The following is a 16,468-nucleotide window of genomic DNA, read 5'->3' on the forward strand; positions in this document are numbered from 1 at the left end:
GTTAAGCGCTTACTACTTCTAATAATCATAATGGGGGTATTTATTAAACGCTTACTACTAATAATCATAATGGGGGGTATTTGTTAAGCGCTTACTACTAATAATAATCATAATGGGGTACTTGTTAAGCGCCTACTACTAATAATCATAATGGGGGGTATTTGTTAAGCGCTTACTACTTCTAGTAATCATAGTGGGGGTATTTGTTAAGCGCTTACTACTTCTAATAATCATAGTGGGGGTATTTGTTAAGCGCTTACTACTTCTAATAATCATAATGGGGGTATTTGTTAAGCGCTTACTACTTCTAATAATCATAATGGGGGTATTTGTTAAGCGATTACTACTACTAATAATCATAATGAGGTATTTGTTAAGCGCTTACTACTTCTAATAATCATAATGGGGGTATTTGTTAAGCGCTTACTACTTCTAATAGTCATAATGGGGGTATTTGTTAAGCGCTTACTACTTCTAATAATCATAATCATAATGGGGGTATTTGTTAAGCGCTTACTACTACTACTAATCATAGTCATAATGAAGGTATTTGTTAAGCGCTTATTACTACTAATAATCATAATGGTGGTATTTAAGTGCTTACTACTAATCATAATCATAATCATAATGGTGGTATTTGTTAAGCACTTACTACTAATAATCATACTGGGGGTATTTGTTAAGCGCTTACTACTAATAATAATCATAATCATAACGGGGGGGATTTGTTAAGCACTTACTACTAATAATCATAATCATAATGGGGGTATTTGTTAAGCTCTTACTACTACTAATAATAATCATAAGGGTGGTATTTGTTAAGCGCTTACTACTACTACTAATCATAGTCATAATGAAGGTATTTGTTAAGCGCTTATTACTACTAATGATCATAATGGTGGTATTTGTTAAGCGCTTACTACTGCTAATAATCATAAGGGTGGTATTTGTTAAGCACTTACTACTAATAATCATAATCATAAGGGTGGTATTTGTTAAGCGCTTACTACTACTACTAATAATAATCATAATGGGGGTATTTCTTAAGCGCTTACTACTACTACTACTAATCATAATGGTGGTATTTGCTAAGCGCTTACAACTACTAAAAATCATAATCATAATGGTGGTATTTGTTAAACACTACTACTACTACTGATAATCATAATGGTGGTATTTGTTAAGTGCTTACTACTACTACTAATCATAATAATCATAATGGTGGTATTTTGTTAAGCACTTACCACTACTAATAATCATAATGGTGGTATTTGTTAAGCACTTACCACTACTAATAATCACAATGGTTGTATTTTTTAAGCGGTTACTACTACTAATACTAGTAATCATAATTTTGGTATTTGTTAAGCGGTTGCTACTACTAATACTAATAATCATAATGGTATTTGTTAAGCACTTACTACTACTACTATTCATAATTTTGGTATTTGTTAAGCACTTACTACTAATAGTAATAATTTTGGTAATAATGATGGTGGTATTTAAGCGCTTACTAATAATAATAGTCATAATTTTGGTATTGGTTAAGCGCTTACTACTAGTACTAATTTTGGTAATAATAATGATGATGATATTGGTTAAACACATAATGGCATGGAAAATGGGGATGAAGATCGGGAGCCCCACGTGGGACTGGGACGGTGCCCAACCCGATGTGCTTGTATTTATGCAGTGGTATCTACTGAGCGCCTTCTGTTTGCAAAGAGCTGTCCAAATCAGTTGGGCGAGTACAATATAACAGTAGGCAGGCACATTCCTTGCCCACAATGAGCTTACAGTCTAGAGGGGGCTAGAGATATTAATATGAATAAATAAATCAGTAAATTCTAGATATGTTTAAGTGCTGTGGGGCGAGAAGCACCCCAGTGCTTACTTCAGTGCCTGATGTGTAGTAAATCCTTAACAGACACCACGGTTATTATTATTTCATGCTCCTTCCACGCTCCTTTACTCGCGCCCAGTTTCTCCAGCTTCCCACTTTTCCATGTCTGTCTTCAACCTCATTTTCTCCATGAGAAAGTTCAGCCCTAGAAAATAGGGGCCACCCCCTGGGACGCTGAGATCCGGTGCCTGTTTCGCAGGCCCGAGCTGTGGAGGATTACTATAATACCCAGGAGATCAGTGTTCCACTTTAAAGTGCTGAATATTGGGTAATAGAAAAATCTGTATATTTGAGCTCTTGGATTCTTGCTTAGCATGAGGCAGTGTTGCCTAGTGGAAAGAGTGTGGCTGTCAGAAATGCTTTGACTAGCCCTGCCACCTGCCTACCCTGTTCTCTCAGGAAAATTCCTTAACCGTTCTCTACCACCATTTCCCTTTCTCTACAGAGAAGCAGCATGGCTCAGTGGAAAGAGCCCGGGCTTGGGAGTCAGAGATCGTGGGTTCGAATCCCAGATAGGCCACTTGTCAGCTGCGTGACTGCAGGCAAGTCACTTCTCTGTGTCTCAGTTACCTCATCTGACAACCTGACCACCCTGTATCTACCCCAGCGCTTGGAACAATGCTCTGCACATAGTAAGCGCTTAACAAATACCAACATTATTATTTTTACAGTGGGGATAATACCTCTCTCTGCCTACTTCATAGGGCTGTTGTGAGGATAAAAGCACACTACTAATAATAGTCATTATTAGGCACAGCCGTCCCCTTAAGGCAGAAAGTTATGTCCTAAGGTATCCTGTCCCAGAAGGTACAGTACCCCCCTTTACCTGTTCCAAAATGTACTCTGGGGAAAACAAGGAGAGAGACTTTTAAAGAAAATATTAACTAAGGGGACCTTCTGGTACAGAGAAGGTCAGAACTCCGTGCCCCTGCTTTAACGAGTGAGAGCTCAGTGATCTGCACCAGGCTGCCACAGATTTTCCAGCTCTTACTCTACCTGCCCGAAGGGGATGATCCGAGTTCCCGAAGTTGCCTTTCCCTCATGACCCCAAAGCAAGAGTCATGGTTCTCTTTCATTCCCACTTCACAGAGCTCCCGGGCTCGGATCTGTCAGTATATCAAGAAAGTCTGGAACTCAGGACCTGCTGCTGGTCTTCAAAGAGATGCCAGATGTTGACAGCAGCATTTGGCGGCCGAGACCGCCGCCTTCTCACGTATCGGATCTGGCCTTGACCCCCGAGTGGCTTCCGAGCTCACTTCTGGCCAGTCTTTGAAAGTCTGGCACGGGGAGGCTGACCCCCTGTCTCTTCTCGGTCCACTGAGGGCAGAACCGAAGAGAAATAAATTTAGGGTTGAATCAGAAGGATTAGTTTGGTGATGAGGAGGAATTTCTTCACAACGAGGGTCGTCCAGAGTGGACTTCCTAAAGAATCTCTTCGGGAAGACCTGGGAAATCAGATGAAGTGCCGTCTCTCTGGGCTGATTGGTGGGGATGGTCCTTTCTTAAAATAGTTGGATTAGGTGACTTTGGATTAGGTGACTTTGGCGGTCTCCAGCTTTGCGATTCAATGACGAATGAAAGAAAGGAATCAGTACTTACTGTTGTCCACAGATTGTCTCAGTGAGAAGAGAGAGACTAGTTTCTGGTATTTGAAAACTGGGGAGTGTCACGGTGTATTTTTTTTTTTTTGCCTTGCCCCAAATGGCCTGAAAACATGTCAAGAACCAGTTTGGGGAATACTTATAGCTCGTACCGCTCTACGTCTGGGAGACCTCCTTGTGAATCATTGCTTCACGGAAGAAGTCTGGTGAACTAAGATGCCTTTAAAGATAAATTTGGCAGCCAAAATATAAAGGGGTTGCTTACTGGTAAAAGCAAAACGTATTTTAGATATCAAGAATGGGCAGTCGTGCCCATCTGCTACAGTACACTGCTCTCAGTTGCTCAGAGAAGCAGCGTGGCTCAGTGGGAAAAGCAGCACGGGCTGGGGAGTCAGAGATCATGGGTTCAAATCCCGGCTCTAGTGCTTGCTTTGGGCAAGTCACTTAACTTCTCTGGGCCTCATTACCTCATCTGTAAAATGGGCATTAAGACTGATCCCCACATGGGACAACATGATCACCTTGTATCCTCCTTACTGCTTAGAACAGTGCTTTGCACATAGTAAGTGCTTAACAAGTGTCATTATTATTATTACTCAACAAGTACCATTAATACTTCTATTTCTTACAGTTTGATTGGGCCCTTCTCATTCACGAAATTAACATAGGGTTTATGCTTCGATCTGAAATGTCAAGTCTTCTGAGATCATCCATGTGGCTTTCTCTCTCCAGCCTCCCCCCATTTTTGCAGACTTTTGTCTCCTTTACGTTTCCCCATTTCCCCCCGTTTTTTTTTTTCCCTCAACTCTTTCACACTCCTTTAATCAGGCCCTCCCGTCACCTGTCCATCTCTCAGACCAGGCTTTCCTTCCCTCACGTTTCCTTCCCCTCAGTGGCACATATGCTCTCACACACTCAAGACACTTGGACCGTTTTCCGCTTGGCCCCGCTTTCCTGTTGGCCAAAGTGGCAGAGTTCTCTCGGTTCCCGGCTTTGATCTCCGGCAGGGCCAAGGAGGTGCTTTTATTTTCAGCTGTGGGTCTGGGCCACTTGGCTGTGGCCCGCAGCCTGAACTGTACTCTTTCTGAATAAAGGTTTTTGCCTTCTCGTTGTTAAAGCTTTATAGAGACATGGGCACACAAGACAGGATGTTAGAGAACTGTAGGTTGGGGGCACTGGTCTCGCTTATCGTAATCTTTTCTGAGGTATTTTCCTTACTGTCTAAAATGGGGATTAAAACCGTGAGCCCCTTGTGGGAGATGGACTGTGCCCAACTTGACTATCTATAATAATAATAATGTTGGTATTTGTTAAGCACTATGTGCAGAGCACTGTTCTAAGCGCTGGGGTAGATACAGGGTCATCAGGTTGTCCCACATGAGGCTCACAGTCTTAATCCCCATTTGACAGATGAGGTAACTGAGGCACAGAGAAGTTAAGTGACTTGCCCACAGTCACACGGCTGCCAAGTGACAGAGCAGGGATTCGAACCCACTTCCAAGCCCGTGCTCTTTCCGCTGAGCTACACTGCTTCGATATCTATTATGGCTGTTATATCTACTCTAGTGCTTAGTGCAGTACCTGGCACATAGTAAGCACTTAGAGAAGCAGCGGGGCTCAGTGGAGAGACCACAGGCTTAGGAGTCAGAGGTCATGGGTTCTAGTCCTGGCACCGCCACCTGTCAGCTGTTTGACTTTAGGCAAGTCACTTCACTTCTCGGTGCCTCAGTTACCTCATCTGTAAAATGGCAATGAAGACTGCGAGCCTCACGTGGGACAACCTGATTACCCTGTATCTGCCCCAGTGCTTAGAACAGTGCTCTGCACATAGTAAGTGCTTAAATACCAACATTATTATTATTATTATTATCCCCGGCAGTCATTTCCCTTGGGGCCCAGGAAGTAGCCAGCAAGTAGCTTGGGAGGGGTGCCTGACACTGCGAAGCTCGAGCACAGGTTTTTACATGCCGGACCTATTTACAAGCAAAATGACCTATTGGGCAGAAAAATGCACTAAAATGCTGTGTTCACAGTATTTCAGAAGGTACAAGCTGGCAGCATTCCCAATAGCTACAAAAGCTGCAAGGAAAGCGCAACTGAATGACTTCAACTAAAATTAAAATAGGCTTGGACTCATTTGTCAAAAGGATCAGAAGGCTTAAATCAATTCTACTCACTGTCTTCTTTTGTTAACTTGCTTGGGGTCTACCCACTTTCACTATTACGCTACTGTACAATACTTGCAAATTAAAGATTTGGTTAGCAAGCACTATGCATTCATTCATTCAGTAGTATTTATTGAGCGCTTACTATGTGCACAGCACTGTACTAAGCGCTTGGAATGTACAATTTGGCAACAGATAGAGACAATCCCTGCCCAATGACGGGCTCAGTCTAATCGAGGGAGACAGATGGACAAAAACAAGACAACATAATCACGATAAATAGAATCAAGGGGATGTACACCTCATTAACAAATGCACTAATGTTTATTTCAGTGAATTAAGTGTTCTACTGAAAAGACCTGGACTATAAACCAAAAAAAACCCCAAAAAACAAACCAAAAAAAAACCTCAGGAAAGAGCATGCCAACCTTTGGAACATTATTCAGTCAGACTGGTGTAAACATCTCACCTAGTACACAAAGTTTATCAAACTACAACTCGCAAACTGCACACGGCTCTTTTGAGCTAAAGTACGGCAAGCTCCACGGTTCTGGGCCAGAGCTGCCCACAGCCAATCAGTCGTATTTACTGGGCGCTTATTGTCTACGGAGCACTGTACTAAGCTCTTGGGAGAGTATAAGAGTGGGTAGACATGTTCCCCACCCACGGTGAGCTTATAGCGTAGAGGGGCCACCCCACACCCCAGAAAGGCTGCTGGAGGTGGTGCTGAAGGCCCAGTAGCCCAATTCCAACCCAGGGTCAGATTTCAGGGCCACTTGGTCACCCGGGCAGCAGTCGGTGTTTGTTGGTATTTGTTTTTGTTAAGCGCTTACTATGTGCAGAGCACTGTTCTAAGCGCTGGGGTAAACACAGGGGAATCAGGTTGTCCCACATGGGGCTCACAGTCTTAATCCCCATTTTACAGATGAGGGAACTGAGGCACAGAGAAGTTAAGTGACTCGCCCACAGTCACACAGCTGACAAGTGGCAGAGCTGGGATTCAAACTCATGAGCCCTGACTCCAAAGCCTGTGCTCTTTCCACTGCGCCACGCTGCTTCTCTCAGTCACCAAATCAGGCCTCTCAAATCACTCACATAGTGCCCCCCTCAATCCCCACACCCACAGCCCTTCCGTACATACCCTTAAACGCTGCTGTGTCCCATATCTGTAATTTATTTTAATGTCTGTCTCCCCTGTTAGACTGTAAGGTCCTTGAAGGGAGGGAATAAATACATCAACCAATTCTGTGATGATGTACTCTCCCAAGCTCAATAAATACCACTGATTGCCTCCCAGTGGTGTTGCTATCATCCTCGGGCAGTTTTTTTGTGGTGATTTTTTTTTTAATGATATGTGTTAAGTAATAAAAATGTTGGTATTTGTTAAGCGCTTACTATGTGCAGAGCACTGTTCTAAGCGCTGGGGTAGATACAGGGTCATCAGTTTGTCCTACATGAGGCTCACAGTCTTCATCCCCATTTTTACAGATGAGGTAACTGAGGCACAGAGAAGTAAAGTGACTTGCCCACAGCTGCCAAGTGGCAGAGGCTGGATTCGAACCCATGACCTCTGACTCCCAAGCCCGGGCTCTTTCCACTGAGCCACGCTGAGAGAGCGTATGGGGGGGGCGGTCCCCACAAAAAATGGAAAAAAAACTATCACTACAGTCAATTTTTTCTCCCAGGCCTAAATTCTTAGGATCGAGTCTCCTCCCTTCTCAAAGGAAGATTTCGTCATTATGTACACAGCTAATATACACATATAATGCCCCTTTAATTCACTTCTTTGGGAAAAATTTGTGTTCTCGCAGAACTAATAACTCAGGATTAGGCAGAAGAGCAGTATTCAAGGTGAGTTCACCTCTGTCCTTTTTCTTTGGACCTCCTTGATGCTGGCTTAGCTCAGAAAAGTGGATGAAGTGTTGGGGTTCTGGGAAACTGTGATTCCTCTACCTCACACTTCCTGACTGTGGCAAGGAGTGTGAAGTTCTGCATTGCTGAAGCACACACAGACTCCCCTCCTCATATCTGGAATACATTTTGATTATTCTTTTCCCCCCCCATGCTGCCACTGACTTGGGGCCTTCATTACCGAACTCCTTGTGGTTGCCAATATTTTATATATTTTTAGTGAGTCTCATTCAGCAGTAATGTACTTACTGGATCCAAACTGTTCCCTTCCATTGACCTGACCCAGAAAAGGGAACTTCTGGGGAAAATCGGGATCCTGTTTCAGCTTACTAACTGGTGTGGGGCTTGTAAGCTCATTACGGACAGGGAGCCTATCTGCTAATTCTGTTATATTTTACTCTTCCAAGTACTTAGTGCAGTGTTCTGCACCTAGAAAGTGCTAAATAAATAACTTTTTGTTTCGTTTTTTGCACACTGCTCCCTCACTATCTCCAAGTGTCACTTCCACACTGCACCCTTTCTGACTGCAGGGTGATAATTGATTGTCCGGGGAGCACAGCATCACTCGTTGGAGTTTCCAGGTGTGGAGTCGATATCACAGCACGGTGTCGAGTTCCGGAGGGAACTTGATTTGGTGAGGTCTTTCCTCATCGAAGACCAGTGTCTGACAGGGGGATGTTTTGTCATTCTAGCAGATGCTCGTGTCGGGCCTGACGACCTGCCCTGAGAAGGAGATCTAGGGAGACTCTGCCACCCTCAGAAACAGCCGACCCTTTCCACATTTGCCTTCCTTTGGGCCTGCTGTTTTGTGGCTCTGGTCTGTCTAGTTGGGTGACTACATCATTTTTGTTTTGTGGATTTTTTTGTTTTTGTTTTTCTTCCCCCTGTTTTTTGCAAGAGAGTGGAACAGGTTCCCTTCATCCTTAACCCCTCAATACTAACTTTTACTAAATCACTATAATCCCAGCTCCGCCACTTGTCAGCTGTGTGACTTTGGGGCAAGTCACTTAATTTCTCTGTGCCTCAGTTTCCTCATCTGCAGAATGGGGATTTAATCCATTCTTCTTCCTAGTTAGACTGTGAACCCCACAGTCTATATTGTACTCTCCCAAGTGCTTAGTGCAATGCTTGTCACATAATAAGCTCTTAACAAATAGCACAATTATTATTATTCAGTGGTATTTATTGAGCAGTTACTGTAGGCAAAGCACTGGCCTAAGCGCTTGGGAGAGTACTGTATAACAGGGTTGGTAGGCATGTTCCCTGCATGGCCTAATGGATAGAACACGGTCCTGAGAGTCAGAAGGACCTGGCTTCTAATTCCAGCTCTGCCGCTTGTCTTTTATAATAATAATAATGTTGGTATTTGTTAAGCGCTTACTATGTGCCGAGCACTGTTCTAAGCGCTAGGGTAGACATAGGGGAATTAGGTTGTCCCATGTGGGGCTCACAGTCTTAATCCCCATTTTACAGATGAGGGAACTGAGGCCCAGAGAAGTGAAGTGACTTGCCCACAGTCACACAGCCAACAAGTGGCAGAGCTGGGATTTGAACTCATGAGCCCTGACTCCAAAGCCCATGCTCTTTCCACTGAGCCACGACCTTGAGCAAGTCATTTAACTTCTCTGTGTCTCAGTTCCCTCATCTGCAAAATGGGGATTAAGACGGTGACCCCCATGTGGGACACGGACTGGGTCCAACCTGATTGCCTTATATCTACCCCAGCACTTAGAACAGCACTTGGCACATAGTAAGCACTTACAAGAGGCATTTTAAAGAAGTGCTTTCAGTCACACATTAATTGCTCTGACCCCTTAGTGGTGATCTGATTTTGAGCTCTTGTTTTCTAGAAGAAATATTTTCTCTAAACCAAATTCTCTTTTGGCGATTAGAGGATAAATTTTAGTGACATTTTGGATCAGGTTAAAATTGGAAATATAACAAATCTGCATAAAGCTCAGTGTCTTGTTGCCCTACTCCTTGACACTAGTGAAATGTAAGTTATTGGATTCGAGTAGACATCAAGACAATAAGTTGCACTGATACAAATCAAGCATGTAGGCTTGTTCAGCACAAGCTGAACTAAATTAATGACTTAGAACGTAGAATTAAAGAATGGCTGAAAATTCTATTGCATAAAAAGAAATTTAGCTCTCCACAGGTCGAAACCCTGAACCTTGTCTAGTAGGGAATAATTAAAGATGGGAAAAGAAATGGGTCTCCTACCTAACTGTAAAGTGGCGTAATAATAGGGATTCACTAATCAACCCATATGAGATCTGGTTGTGTTTAACTTCAGTGTACGGGGTCCTACTTTAGAAGTGTGAGAGCACTGTGGAGTTATTCTGTAGTGGACTCAATTTGCAACTCAGACCGCGGAGCAGTGCCAGCCTGGATCAATCCAGTGGTCCGTCCACCCTGGTATTTTGACTGACAGGACTTGAAAGGTGGGGCATCCAGCCAGCCGGGCACTGGGTCTGTGACAGACACAAGTCCTGCATCCATTTCATAGTTCAGTTCATGGGGCTGGTGTTCGGGACTCCAAGCCCTTTATAAGCAATCCAATGTCTACTAGTCACCCATTTGGCCTGCTGAGCCATGAAGTTGACTAGACCTTCTTGGAACTACTGATAGTTCCAAGATAGTTCCTGCCTCCACAACTTCCTATGGTATCAAATGCTATAGGTTTACCGCCCTCTGTGTAAAGACATCTTTCCTCTTGATTTTTTTTTGAAGGGGGCTCAATTGTCCCAGTGTTGGGGAATTTGATCAGTCAAGCAGTGGTATTTTTTGAGCCCTTACTGTGTGGTGAACGTTGTACACAAGGATTTACAATCCAACATGAGCTCTGCCCAAAGTCCTTTGTGATTTTGTAACGTTTGATCATATCTCTTCTCAGCTTTTGTCTTTCCGGATTGGAAGCTGTTCTGAGTACTGTGTGTACTCCAGTCATCTCCTAGTACTCAAGTTCTTTCCCCAGCATCCCCCTATTAGACTCATAAACTCAAACTTCATGAGACTGGGGCTGTTTATCGATTCATAACGAACTAGGATTACCTATTGTAAAATTAGGGGCCTTTTTTTTTAAAAGTATTTGTTAAGTGTAAATTCTGTACAAGGCCATGAATTAGATACAAGATAATCTGGCTGGATTCATTCAGTCGTATTTACTGAGCACTTACTGTGTGCAGGCTGGATATTGTCATTCGTTCATTGGGCTCACGTCTAAAGGGGAGAATAAGGATTTAACCTCCATTTTACAGATGAGTAAATTGAGGGACCGAGAAGTTAAGCGACTTGTCCCAGGTCAAACAGCAGAACTGGGATTAGAACCCAGATCTTCTGACTCACAGACCTGTCCTCCTTCCACTAGGCCACACTTCTTCCTGTGCTCAGATAATAATAATAATAGTAGTAGTAATTGTGGTATTTAAGCGCTATGTGCCAGGCACTGTACTAAGCACTACAGTGGATACAGGCAAATTGGGTTGGACACAGTCCTTGTCCCATTTGGGGCTCACAGTCTCAATCCCCATTTTACAGATGAGGTAACTGAGGCCCAGAGAAGTGAAGCGACTTGCCCAAGGTTACACAGCAGATGAGTGGCAGAGCCGGGATTAGAACATGGCCTCCTGACTCCCAGGCCTGGGCTATATCCACTGGACTGCAAATCCAAAGAAAAGGCCAGACAAGAGTCTGCTGGCTAGCACTGCAAATGCCTCGGTCACCGTGGCACAACTAGATCCCTGAGCAGAATAACAGCCAAAGTCAATGGTTAGTCCCTATTACAAGCAGAAAAAATATCGACAGACAGATATAGAGCCTGGAGATTATTACCAAAATACGGAGAGCTTCCTGGGGCAGGAACATTGCACATGGTCTAAGGCTTTGGCTTGGGCAAGAGGGTGGCAAAGACCGTAGGCTGAATTAACCCCAGATAGGTTTACCTTAGCCTTCCATATGGAGAAATGCCACACCATTTGGAAAACTTCTCAGAAGGGTCCAGAGCGGGCAGCAGCCGGGATCATAAGCACCCCAGGAACCGTTTGTCTCTCTGGGGCGACCTTTCTGCCCCGTCCAGAGCCGGGTGGAATTTTCCATATGGGGCCAAAGAGGCAACCTCCTCCCAGGATGTTTATTCCCGATGGCTTCTGTGTGGTTTAGTCAGGCCAGCCCCTTTGCGTTTTGGGCTACTTCGTGTTTCTGGCCTTTTCCTTCCCCGCGCTTCTATTGCCAGCTTTCAGCCAGAGTTGTCTGGAGCGATTTCTACAGCACACCGGTCTGGCAGGGATCTACCCGTTTCGCACTTCATGTCCACCCTACAATTTCCAGCTTGATTGTGTGGGTCGCCACTGTGAGAATTCTACCGTAGAGGACCGACTTTCCCGATCGAGTTCATGGTATCCCCAATGGACGTAAATTAATAAAGAGGGAGGACGTGGGGCTTCAAGCTGAGTTCCACACCATCCGTGAAATCACCTTTCTGTCGTAGGGAGTATGTGTTGGTGGGATTTTGCATCTTTCCGATTTTAACCAATGACAATCCCCTTACCGAACATGAGAAAATCAGAGATTTTTCCTCTAGAGAATGGTCTCTAATTCCAGTTACTGAAGTAGGTAAAGACTGTTTTATGTCAGTTATAACTTGGACTTGTCAAAATAGTGGAGAATGCAGGTGATTGAAATAAACCAAGCATACTATGTATTTCTGTATTTAATATCAGACTTTTAAAATAATAATGGAAGTGAGGTAGGCATTTTTGCTAAGTGGTATAAATAAAGATAGGGAAAGACCATTTTGTGCTGTGCAAGATGAAAGGTATTATTTGCTCTGTATAGAAATCTGTCATGCCAATTATTTGAGCACTCAAAATACATTTAAAAATAAGCTCCCGACTTTTATTGTAATTGACTCTACTTCCAAAAAAAGTGTTTATTCCTTGGAAGCTTAGAATTTTTCTCCAGAGATGAGTTGGATTTAGTAAAGAGAGAAATACTATTTTACAACTCATTTTTGCCCCTAAAAGATATGGCAGTGAAAAATACATTGAAGTGTGAAATGTGATTATCGATGATTTTAAATAAATGGTTTCATAGCTCACTTGAAGATTCATATAGCTTCAACCTTGTATTTAAGGCACTCAGGGGATAAGTACAAATGATCATCAGTTTTGGTAAATTTGGGGTGGCTAGTGCTTTGAGCTGATCTTGTTGCTTTCAGTGCATTTACATGAAGACTTGGCGTTTTTATTCTATAAAGATGGTGACTGTATATCATTCGATTCCTTTTGGAGGCAGTTTCTCAGGCTCTAAATGTCTATTTAAAAACCCACGGCAATTAAATGTATCTCGAGCGTATAAGGGATTGGAGATTTAACCACTGGGTTCTTGGGGGAAAGTGCTTTGTATGTGACCAAACCTTTACAACTTCCTTTGGAATACTTATCGAAAGGATTAGGCCTCTTTTCATTTAGTTTCCTGAATGTTTTGGAGAGAGGAGAAAATTTTTCTTTATTACATCAATCATGTTTTTAATAAGATTATGTAAGTGCTTTTTTTTTTTTTTTAAGCAGCATGGCGTAGTGGAAAGAGTGGAAAGATTCTAATTCCAGCTCTGTCACTTCTATGCTGTGTGACCATGGGCAAGCCACTAAAGTTCTCTGTGTCTCATTTCCACATCTGTAAAATGGAGATTAAATTCTACCTCCTCCTGCCTAGACCATGAGTCCCGTATTGACCAGGGACTTGATCCAACCTGATTATTTAATATCTGCCCCAGAATTTAGTGCAGGTGTTGGCACAAAGTAAGCATTTGACAAATATTATTAGTGTTGTTGTTATTAAATTGGTTTAGGTGGGCCCAGGTTTATTTCCTAGCTTTCATTATAGAGGAGAAATATTGATCTTCCTTTACAGAAGAAGAATGTAGGGCACAGGCATAAATCCGTACGCCCATCAACTAATAATGGTGTTTGTTAAGCACTTATGTGTGAAGCACTGTACTAAATGCTGGGGTAGATTCAGTACATGCAGATGATCAGTCACAGTCCCTGTCTCACAGGGGGCTCCTGGTCTAAGAGTAGCAGGAGTGATCTGTTTTAACAGCTGATGCTACAGAAAGCCGTGACCTCAGTGAGCTGGGGTGAGCTTCAGGGACACGGATTCTGGCTTTTGCCTGTTTCCGGTGTTTTCTTGGTGAAAGAGGAAAGACTTTCACTCACTGGAAAGGCTGCATTATTTCTTTAGGAGGTTGATGCCTTTTAAAGGTTTAAAAATGGTACCTGGGCAGGGTATACCAGTGACATTTTCCATAGCATAGCCTTTGGAATTGGAAGGTGAAGCTTGTGATGACAGTTACCTCTGGGTGGGACTCACAGGGATTATCCCTGTTTTATTGTTGCACTTTCCCAAGCGCTTAGTACAGTGCTCTGCACGTAGTAAGAGCTTAATAAGTAAGACCGAATGAACAGCCCTGTCGTTGCATACTAGGATAGTCCCTTCTGTTGTCTGCTTTGGTCTGTCTCTTTGTCTCTCGTAGCTCCGCTCTAAAAGGGCCCCTCCTGTCCGTGATTCCAGTGTGCCAACGTGGCCCGAAAGCCACTGTTGATTCCCAGCTCTCAACCGTATTGCTATGTTGTCCGACCACGCTTTATTGCATTCTGAAGTCCTGTCCTCTGTTCCCCTGAGTTATGAAATGTATTGAGTGCTCAATATGTGCCGAGGACTGTGTTAAGTGCTGGGGTGAATATAAAATAAGCAATTCAGACAGGGTCCCTGTGCCAGGGGCCAGAGAGGATGGATACAGAAAGGAGAAATAAGTGATAAACAATTAATTCCAGACCTTGGAAACTTTTAAAAATACAAAGAACATACGGTTTTGTGTGTGTGTTGTTTTTTTTATGTGTGTGTGTGTGTATTCCATTGGTATTCAAAGCCAAAGATGAGACCACTTATAACAGAATTAAACTATGAGGACACATGGGACTGAAAAGGACAATGCGGAACACAGAGTTGTTGTGTGCACAGAGTTTTTGTCATGTGTGTTGTCTGCACCACTTCACTCTGTTTTCTCTTTCATCTCCTCGTTCCTTGGTTTCTTGTTCCCTCTGAAGCTTTGGCTCAAAAAAAAGCCACTCCTTTCTTGATAACAGTACATGAGCGTGCTTTTCCTTGGCAGTGAACTCTCAATTTTCAGCTGAGACGCAGCATTTTCTGAGGCTTCGTTTTACCCTGTCCATGCAACATTTCTTCTGCCCTCCCTGCTTTCAGTTTCCTAATTTCAGCTCTCCAAACAGCCGTTGTTTGGGTATCTCCCTATCACTCGTGCTCCTACTGCCCAGCACAGCTGTGTTAAGGTGAGCATAGCTTTACTGTTAGGAGACTGACTTCATTGGAGGACTTCATTATTTGTGATCTTGCCTTAAACAAAGAATCAGTAACTGAAGGCATAGATAAGTAGGTAAACAGTGCTGAAGGAGGGCAGCCCAAAATGTTTTTCAGTGACACGCTCCAGGCACAATCCTTGGTTCCAGTTTGCCCCGGCCACCCAGCCCTGGAACACTTCTTTTGGCAGCCCGTTTGCTGACCCCAGTCTTTGCAGGAAGAAGGGGGTCGCACTTCAAGGATGGGCAGGCAAAGGGAACCTTTAAAAACCCTGGAACTCAACAGGGTCAAGGTGGCTCCATGTGCCTTTTGGTGGCCCACACTTCAGCTCCTTCAACGTGCTGTTCTACAAACAGGTCTCAGCCAGCGGGCATAAATTATCAACTTCAGCCTCAGTGGGCTTCCTCCACTGCAGAACTTTGTTTGTGGTCCTGCCGTGCCGCTCGATAACAGGCGTTGGCCCGAAGGTGGTATTGAAATTGCTCAAGATGCCAGATGTGGCATTTGCGGCCGATCCAGGTCTCGCAAGTGCTCTGCACATAGTAAGCGCTCAATAAATACTATTGAATGAGTGAATGAATTGTATGCCCTCGAAGGTTGGACAGTAGAGTTATATATCTCTTTAGGCTCTCAGTTTAGATTGAAACCTGGCTCCTACGTCGCCGCTACCCTGACGGCACCTGGATGGGCTCTTTCCATTTGTCTGCCTTTGCACTGTTGAACTCGACGCTGCCTAGGTAACCAATTTCTGCAAAAGCTTGCAGTTCTGAGTAGCAAGTGAAGATCTTCTTGTGTAAGGTTTCCAGAGTACAGCTGATGCATTTCCTTCCTCACTCTTCTCCAGATTTATCATCCATCCACAAAGCTGGACTGACTCTGCAAACTAGTTCGTAATCCTCTGCCTGTTGTTTTTTTTGGTGTGGGCTTCTAAGGTGCAGTCATCCACATGGAGTAATTCATCAGTGACTGTCCCTGGGACTCTTGATAGTGCTTTTCGCTTGCTTAATTAAAGCGTCGAGCAGTGACTGCCTACAAGGGTCTTAGTGGATTGTACTGCATAGAACGGAATGGAGCCCAACCCTGCTCTATCCCCAGTTGGCAGGGCACTTGAGCTCTGACCCAGCCAGACACGCCCGTTGGAAGTAACTGTGGAATCTTGATGAACTTGGGGCAGTCAGATTTATTAAGCAATCGCCAAAGTTTGGATCTACTAATGTGAATGCTCTCATGAAATCTATGAAAACTGAATAGAGATCTTGGTGCCGCCTCCTGAGCTTCTCTTGTATCTAATGGGCCGCGAAGATTGTCTCCACTTTGCCAGATTGTGATTCTTGGGAGCATGTGGTCAACGATAGTTTAAAATCTGACATCTCTTCTTAAATCTAACATCTCTTCTTATCGAGCCCCACGGTACTCCAGCATGCATTCTTCTCCAGGTTTCATTTGCTACTCTCCTGTCTTCATTTGTGCATGTCTGTAAATCAGTGGTATTTACTGAACGTTTA

At 43.7% G+C, this 16,468-nt stretch overlaps 1 protein-coding gene across 1 annotated transcript in view; it reads left to right on the top strand.

Moving 5' to 3' along the window:
- Positions 1–16,468, top strand: part of ERP44 (endoplasmic reticulum protein 44) — a 49,333-nt gene that overhangs the window by 651 nt on the left and 32,214 nt on the right. The window lies entirely within an intron of this gene.

This window comes from Ornithorhynchus anatinus, chromosome X3 (genome assembly GCF_004115215.2).
Source record: "Ornithorhynchus anatinus isolate Pmale09 chromosome X3, mOrnAna1.pri.v4, whole genome shotgun sequence".
Taxonomy (NCBI): Eukaryota; Metazoa; Chordata; class Mammalia; order Monotremata; family Ornithorhynchidae; genus Ornithorhynchus; species Ornithorhynchus anatinus.